Source organism: Mya arenaria, chromosome 15, assembly GCF_026914265.1.
Source record: "Mya arenaria isolate MELC-2E11 chromosome 15, ASM2691426v1".
In the NCBI taxonomy this organism is placed as follows: domain Eukaryota; kingdom Metazoa; phylum Mollusca; class Bivalvia; order Myida; family Myidae; genus Mya; species Mya arenaria.
In genome coordinates, this window is record NC_069136.1 from 54,376,315 (window position 1) to 54,385,895 (window position 9,581).

Genomic DNA, 9,581 nt, shown 5'->3' on the forward strand with positions numbered 1-9,581 from the left:
ATTCATGCATCAGGATATCCTGTTATTTACTTATAGGGTGATAACTCAACCATTCATGCATCAGGATATCCTGTTATTTACTTAAAGGGTGATAACTCAACCATTCATGAATCAGGATATCCTGTTATTTACTTAAAGGGTGATAACTCAACCATTCATGCATCAGGATATCCTGTTATTTACTTAAAGGGTTATAACTCAACCATTCATGAATCAGGATATCCTGTTATTTACTTAAAGGGTGATAACTCAACCATTCATGAATCAGGATATCCTGTTATTTACTTAAAGGGTGATAACTCAACCATTCATGAATCAGGATATCCTGTTATTTACTTAAAGGGTGATAACTCAACCATTCATGAATCAGGATATGCTGTTATTTACTTTTGGGGTGATAACTCAACCATTCATGAATTAGGATATACTGTTATTTACTTATAGGGTGATAACTCAACCATTCATGAATTAGGATATACTGTTATTTACTTATAGGGTGATAACTCAACCATTCATGCAATAGAAACAAATCAACAATTAGCATACAAATTATGATGCAAACAAAGTTATCATAAAAGGACAATAACTCGCATAAGACAAAATGTACGTTTAGTCTGGTCCATTGTTCAATTGATAATACAAGGCCACTGGCCTAAAATACCTTTTTTAACAAACATCCTAACTACGAAGTACATATGCTAATTTCTTTTTCAAATACCAATAAAGAATCTTGGAGATTGTACACGAGTTCACACAAGAAATGCTTTTTCTTTGAATATTTGATGAAATAAACAACACCTTTTACATTTACAAACATTGGTAATTTAAATGTCTTGGTACTTTGATAAAAAAATATGGAAAAATTGTAGAGTTCCAAAATGTAATGTACTTTTACATGTGTATAAAAATTGAAAAATAATGCAATTGTTATACATGATCTTCTGATGCTCATGTGATTGTTGAAGATTATAGACTATGATACCCTTATCTTTCTTGAATGTTTCAAGTATTGTATTATACTGTTAATGATTGCTTGAATTGCCGTTGTAAGTGTTATGAATATTTATATGAAAAACTACAGAAACAAGTCTAGTAGTCATAAGTTTAAACATACCCCCCGTTTAATGGCACAGGGTTAACGCCAATGACAGATAACACAAAAACAAGGCATCACAAACCAAAAACATGGCTTGAAGACCATATTGTATATGTTATCTTAAAACAAATGTGATTATTTTTGTATAATTACTGTAATGACCAAATCAACTATAAGAATACCTTAAAACTTTGCTCTCTCAGATAGACTGCTTTGCATATTTGTTTTATCTTGGTGGGAAACAGTGATATAAGACTGGTGTCAAAATATCAGATCGCAGTTTTTAATATTTACGGTCGAAACTTCAGTTTTGTGGCTAAAAGTTTTACTAACGCTTTAAAAAATGAGTTTTAAAACATCAATTTACGAACGTAGATATGAAAACCTGCGATATAATTGTTTGTCATCATTCTTATTTAGCTGGTTCTTAGACATATACGCATACCAAAAAGCAAATGACAGAAAGTCACTTAAACAAAATTTCGCATATCCAAGTCAAGAAAAAATACGTTTTCAATGGCTTTACTGACGATATCTGACAAAATGGAACATTCTCTGTCTTCTTTTGAATATTTACTGCACTCACAATTACTAGCTATATATATTGACGCTAGAAAATTGTGTGAAACTTGCCAAAAATGTTTTGGATAATGATAATGCTAAAATATTATCAATCGTTCATTTAAGATCTTTACTTTCTTACGACCCTGTATTAAAACTCTTATGGAATGAATGGAAATCAAGCAAATCTAAAAATAATATTTGTGTCACGCGTTTTTTTTTAAAGTACAATCAAAGATAATATAAATAACTTAAAAAGAACTTGAGAATCTGAGAATATGTTAGTGAAAATATCAGCAAATGCCGTAGTTATCAAACAATCAGCATACATATACATATAAGACATTGTGCAATACAAATAAAGCATGACGCATCATGCTTATGGAGCACATAGTGGTTCCGGGCTGGTATTCAATATTGGTCTAATTGGATCTAAGAACGATGTAGCTAATCGGATTAATTGTTATTAATAACTGATCAATAGGGTGAATGAACTCAATGATGTATGACAAAAAGACTTAACTTAAGATGAATGTTGAATACCACCCCCGATGATTGAATCTTAGAAAAAATATAAACACGAATCAATGGTAAAAAGTTATGATATTTTAAACACGGTTTTCGCGTAAGTATGTGTCCAACCAAGACCTTCAATGCATTGAAATGCAGATAAATGTCCATATTTTTTATATAAAAATCAATTCTGCAGGTAAGATCACCTATAGGTGCATGTGTTCAACCCATATACTACCATGTGAATATTCAGATTGAAACACTTAATACTTGTATTAAGCTAATGACTCGCTTGTCTCTTTTGTGTTTGACGCTGTTGTTTACGTATCTTTGAAACCGTGTCTGTTGTCATTGTATTTAACATCATGAACCAATTCGATTTTATACTAAAATGAAGAACTCGGTATTGTTTCGCTGCTTACTATACCCGAATAGAGAATCTTTTGAAAACTGCGGCTTTTTGTCTAGTGTGCTCCCCTTGCTTGGCGTATAATGGCCAATGAGTACTGAAGTTGTGTCCATTTGTCCTTGTCGCCACCTTTGTCGGGATGATACCGCGAAGCATGTTTTCGATATTGCGTGTTTATTTCACTGTTGGAGCTCGACTGCGGCAACCCCAGAAAACGGAACGCATTTTGCAGAGCCAAAGGTTTCGGCAGACCAAAGATCCAATGTGTTAAATGGTCCGAAAACAATTGACCAGCTACAGCACAGGCACTAGATACGACACCACCTGCTATAGTCCCAATAGCAGTACCGATAGGCCCACCGATCGCATTACCGACTCTCATACCAACTATTTCACCTCCAATGCCAGCTATTCTAGCTCCAACTGCAAACCCACCATCCATTATGTTTTTAACACATGTTTCTCCTGAAATTTCATCTTTCCACCAACGCCTCAGATTTGTTCGAACATCAGCCTCAAGGCAATCCTCTATCAAGCGAACTTTGCCAGCATTTCTGCGCCTTCTCCCTCTTTGAACAGCGTGTTGCATTTTACTTGTATGGCGAGAATACTTCGTTATTTTCCGAAAATATCCTTTAATTACACTTCAAAGTTTTTTCGTAGGTCTTCACCAATCTGAAATATTAAACTTATAATTTTACTGTCATAATAGTAGTCCATCTAGTTTAAACAGCGCAGTTGCCTCAACGGTAGATGCGGCTTATAATGACTCTTGAATCCTGGCTGGCAAAACTAGTGATATGACTGAGATCTACTCAAAGGCACTTAATGTACTTTGCCTTCAGTGAACCACTCCATTGTCAACAACAATTAAAATACCCTTGATAGCCCAACACATTATAACCTACACAAGTGTATCGACACAGAGCTGTACCCTATGACGTTGAAACTTAATAAGCCCCCCCCCCCCAAGCGTTATATAACTATGTTTTGCCTCCAGATAAATCTGTTCATATGTACCCGTGGACATATGACCAATTAACCCACCAACCAACGGACTTGTAAGTTTTCGTCCTTTCATTCGACACAAGTCTGGAGATACAGGGGCCGGTGTGCCCGCTGAGGGCATTAGCATACAGCGCCACCTTAAGTCATTATTGATATGGACACAGGATGTTGGTGCGAAAGCGTGGCCTAAACATAATTGCGCCAAACCAGATCGCTTTCCTGCGCATTTCTTGATGTTACATATGAAATCGGACCACTTTCCATTGAAAACAACCTTGGATATATGCCGGTACATAAGTTTAGGTAGTCCGTAAAATTGATAATAATGATAATTATTATTATTATTAATAATAATAATAATAATAATAATGATAATAATAATAATAATAATAATAATACGTTTCATAAAACTGAATGGTCTACACATGTTTTTCGTATTTCTTAGTTCAAATTAATTCACTGTTAAGTGTATAATTGCATAAGTAATTATATCTTTCATAGACTTACGTCCTAAGGCTTAAGTACTTACTTGAAATTATTACGCGATCTACTTGCATCGAAGTTAGATTTCACGAATTCTCACATAACAATCTGAGGTTGCTTTTCGATGGAAAATATCCGAGGTGTTCCAATTGAGTATATATATTTATATATATATATATATATATATATATATATATATATATATATATATATATATATATATATATATATATATATATATATATATGTACTGTAATAGTTTCGTAGTGAGTGCCTGATTGTATACAGACATGACATTCTATATTCGTATTACCGCAGTGCATTCGGAACTCCTCGGCATTTTTTATCGAAAACAACCTCGGATGTTTGCCGGTACATGGGTAGAAGTAGTCCGCATTTTTTTTAAATTATATCATTAATCAAATGTTGTGTTTTAGCTTGTATTAATTGGTTTTAAGTTTAATTGATTGTCAGTTAAATGTATAATTGCAAACATAATAAAGACCCCCAAGAGTAAAGTAATTAAGTTTAACTGCTAAAATAAATTACTACGCGATCTACTTGCAGCGGACTTAAACATTTCTGAGTATGTAAACCGTCCATATACATCCAAGGTTATTATCGATAAAAATGGCCAAGGAGCTCCGACTGGCCGCAGTGTACCTGTACTTTACTTGCTTTACCCCGTTGTACGCCTTTCCCAGTTTAACCATGGTCTAACTTTGTTAAATATTTTCTTTCACAACGGTTACACACGTGTGTTTTCTGCGATGTCTGACGAAGAAAGAAATTTTCTCGGGTAGTCACGTTCCAAATGTAAATAATGTGTAGCAACCACGCGTGTTTATTAATAACTAAGAAGTATTTCCGAAACGTGCATTCGAAATTAATTTATATCTGCTATTATAAAGGCAAAATGTCAAGAGTATAAAAATATAAAGATCTAATTAAAATGTCAATGCCTGGTTTAATAGAGACATGTATCTTCCGTAGAATTAATGCAAAATTAGTGTTCGACAGTACTATCCGATCTTTTTTGTGTACGAGATATGACTAATTGAACGACATTTCTTTTACAACAATATTGATTCAAAATCATAATAATTGATTGGAATTTCTCACTTTAATTTTTAACTCTTTGAAACTTTCTGTCATATGGACAGAATAAGCAATAAAAGTGCATTTTTAAGTGTTCTATTTTGTTGTCGAACAATGAATTGAGCGCTACAAGACAACAATAAATAAATAAGTACCATAGTATCGTCATTAGAAAACCGCCCTTTCACGGTCAGTGAAAAGTTATGCACCAGTCAATTGTAACGACGGCCCCTCAAGGTCCGGGGAATAGCGGGGACTTTGAATTTCGGTCCAGCCAAGCCCGGGTAAAACTCCCGCTCTGCGGGGACGAACTGATGGTAAAATCCCCGCCAAATGCCTCCGCACCCCAGGAACCCTAAGTAAGACACATTCCCCGCTATATTTGGCGCGAATACAAAACCACCGAATTCACCCGGCACTGCGGGGCCACCGGGAAGGTAAAAACACGGCCCATTTCACCGACTATCCCCAGTATACCCCCGGACCTTGGGGGCCGTGGATACAATTGACTGGTGCATTAGTACTAAGTATAAGAACCCACTGGAGGCTTTAAGTAATAGTTAAATGACGTAAATTAAAAACTTAAAGATAAAGAATGGGCGGAGTGAGCGAAACGAGCGAGCCCCTCTTAACCTTTAAGATTTTAATTCAGGTCCTCTAACTGACTCAGAATATAACCTCATTGGCTGACACATTGTCAACGCAAAATATTCCGCAGGGATTGTGTATCGGATGAGTGGCAGTGGTTGGACCTTTAAACACCCGTGAAAGTTGAAATTCCTAATGCTTTAGCCTAGAACTTAATGATTGCCTATATGCAACTTCATTAGTTCTAGATGTAGGTTGTATTTTAAATGTAGGTTGTGTTCTAAAGTTGGTTTACGCGTGCCAAAATCTACCAGTGCGCGGCTGAAATTGTATACCATACACCGGTAATTAATACTGCATTTTTTGTGTCTCATCAAGTTGCTAAGGAAACTTTAATCAATGTTAAACAACACCGACATACCAAACATGGTAAATGTTATGACATATCGTTGGCCTCTCATCAAAATGCCGAAGCTACATTTTTTCCGGTTTCGGAATCTATCATATCACGAAATTTATAAAGGCGAGCCGCATCTTATTGCATCTAATGGCAGAATAAAAATCGTGAAAGAAAATGGCGTTGTATCAAGTGATCAAAATGTCGAACAATGAATGGACATCTCACAGACAATCCAATTTTGAACCTTAAGAAAGTGTAAATTCGGCACTTTCCCACGAAATAAAGTTTAAATATTCAAGAAAATACCCAAAACTCTACAACTGAAAACTTGGGATTTTGCAGCTTCTGCGTTTTGAAGTGAGACAATCGATACATTAGTCATATCACTGTCATTTATTGCCTTATACACTATTTAAGCCGTGCCTATCTTTCAAGTGTTTTCCTCTGAACAAGGAATATTTTCAACAAGGGTAATATTACGTGTAATGTTTCCTTGAAACCAATTGCGTCTTATTTAAATGAAATCATGAAACCCAATCGAAATGACATAATACAGACCATAATTAGAAGTGCTTAAGTGTTAGGCATCAAAGCTAGGGTTAAGTGAAAACCCTTGCTTGCAATATCGATTTGTGATTGTAAATAGTCGTTTTAAGCTGAATTAACGTATTTAACTGGTTATAATTCAATGGGCTTTTATTAACTACTCGCAAAATCAAAATTATATATATATTTGAAAACAACTCATTCGCCAAATTGATCGATTGAATTTTCAAACCAGTGAAATATTTTACTTATTTTTAAAAACAAATTATACATATAAAATGTAATCGATTTTTTAAACATTCATTTGAAATATGACAGATCAATGCACGTTAAATTAAACATTATATATTTTACAATGATTGTAAAGAAAGTTACGATAACTTATACTGAGTCACTCTCGTTGGAACGATGTTGCGCGAGTGGTCATGTGTTGTGCGGGAAACCGGAGTGCCCGGAGAAAGCCCACTTGACCGGCATGGTTACCACAATGCACGTTGACATCAAGACATAGCATATTGTCCATAAGACAGGCATAGATAATACGATCAGTACGTAATGTGAATTAAATATTAAAACGTAGATTACCTGAATTCCTTTCCCACTTTCACACAATAGATTTAATATTAGTAAAGCGAAGAGAGGCAGGGTACTTACTAAACGGTTGAACTAACACGTGATTTCTTAAAGATGCACTCTTACTCCCAAATAAGTTATACCACAATTAATACAATTGTTTTAATTTACCGAAAAGGATGAATAAATATTGAAAATAATGTTTCTTATAAAAGACACCGTGTTGAATTTAAAAGAATGGAGCAGAAAACACAGTATTACTACCTTATGAGACGATTGTTGATCACTGTAAATCTTTATGGACCCACCAGTCATTTAATATTTGTCCGTATTCAGCTATTAAATACACGGTTACAATCAGTTATTAATACTTTCCTTAAATGCATTATTTATTAAGTAACTAAAGGTTTATAGTTAAGATTTGTGTTTGTTATAAATGAGTATGTTTTGTTTTTAAATACGAGTGTCACTTTAATGTATGTGCACTTACCGTCCTAATGCTGCTTCCCCAACAGTTATATTATGTAATAGATATATGTATGTATTATGTATGTTTGCTGTAATTTTACATTTTTTTGTCTATTTTTATTTTTTTGTTTTCGGTTAGGCTCTAAACAGGGACTTTAAAAGTAGTTATTGTGTATGTAGCGTAATACTCGTGTAGAGATTTATATCGATCAGAAATCATAATCGATGGTCGGAATGAATCGGTCTAGCCTTTTCGCTTAACTTTACGATTATGTAATCTAAATAAGAAGTTAATAGACACGTTAAATCTTATGTAGTATCAAAGAATAAAAAGCTGCATTTAATTTTTTAACAGGTACATGTGTAACTAACAACATGAAAACAATCTATAAATCAATGATTCTCATTCAAACCTTTACGTTTATAGCTAAATATCAAAGAATTGATACAGTTTAGCTGTGTGTTTTTTAAATAAAACCTTTAAAGCCTAAAAAATCATTTTAATGCATATCTATGTTTACCCTCATTTGACTTTAATGACAAAAACAAAAAAGTGTATGTTCTGTGTACATATGAAAACATTTAAAGCGATATTTTGGTGCCTTTGAACTGGATAATTTGTGGCCACGTAGCTATTAATTTAAAAAAGGCTAATATTTATTTTAAATCTACAATATGTTTGTGCTTTTTTCTTTTCATTTTGGCTAAATACCAAATAATTGATACTGTTTATCTAACATTTTATGTTTGTAACCGAGCGATAGTCGATTCCTGGCTTATGCAATCGATTTTCGGCGACCTATGTCTAAAACGAACGGTTTTCAACAAAACTTGGTCATCTTTTATCCTTAATCGTCGGCACAAATTTGGTGTGTAGTTCCGAAAACAGCTCAGGGGTGAATGAATTTGTAGATTTACAATATTCTTTCTTTAGTTAATCACTGTTATAATGTTAAGACAATCAATACATGTTATCCCTGAAACATAAATAATAGTATATAGTAATAGTATAAATGTAATCAATAATAAATGGAAATTATGAAGTTACAGACGAATTAATAAATACAAATACAGCTTCAGGGAATCTAAAATACAGCTATGATTTAGTGTATTTTTTCTTATCTAATAAAATGTTGTGTCTGCATTTGTAAAGCACCGAAAGAGAATCAGCTGCATCTCACAAATCCACGGGCAGTTTAATGGCACACAAGATCAAACCACTTAGGCATGAACTGGATAAGAATAGAAACGACCATTTCCGCCCACTTTCCATGCTCTTGTTATTACATATTGTTTGGGGGATGGTAGTTGTGATGCTGCTTATTAATCTTATCTGTTGTACAGTTAGATCAACAATTTAAATTTGCAAGTATCAATTAAAGATATGAATGTGTACGTACCAGGAAAATATTGCAAAAATGGTGGCGAAGTATTAAACTGTTGACATTTTGTGTTGTATTTTGTATGGCAGTATAATCATATATACTTATATACTGCATTTAAAGAACAATCCTTTTACTATACACTTCTAATATTTTATGGGCCTTGTACCTAGATTAACATTCAAACCAAAATAGCTATATAGAAAATCAGCATTGATCAGCTGTTCGCTGTATGAAAAACATAATGAAATATGCAATTCATAGAGGATACTGTTTTTTTCAATGTCAGTTTGTAATATATTTCAACGAGTGTGAACTAAAAGCTGTATTTCACGAGTGGCGTAGCTACGACTGAAACATATGCTGTTGGTGCTCACGTGGTGAAATATATTACAATTTTACATCGAAGCAAGCATTTTGTTTTCTTTTTGTAACATGCCTAAAATGACTAAAATG

At 33.8% G+C, this 9,581-nt stretch overlaps 1 long non-coding RNA gene across 1 annotated transcript; it reads right to left on the bottom strand.

The window, feature by feature from the left end:
* Window positions 1–464: 464 nt before the first annotated feature.
* LOC128220281 (uncharacterized) lies at window positions 465–7,599 on the bottom strand. The gene is made up of 2 exons (XR_008258744.1): window positions 7,540–7,599; window positions 465–3,254 (listed from the first exon to the last, which is right to left on the bottom strand). It is a non-coding gene; the product is annotated as an uncharacterized LOC128220281 (long non-coding RNA).
* Between the last annotated feature and the right edge of the window lie 1,982 nt (window positions 7,600–9,581).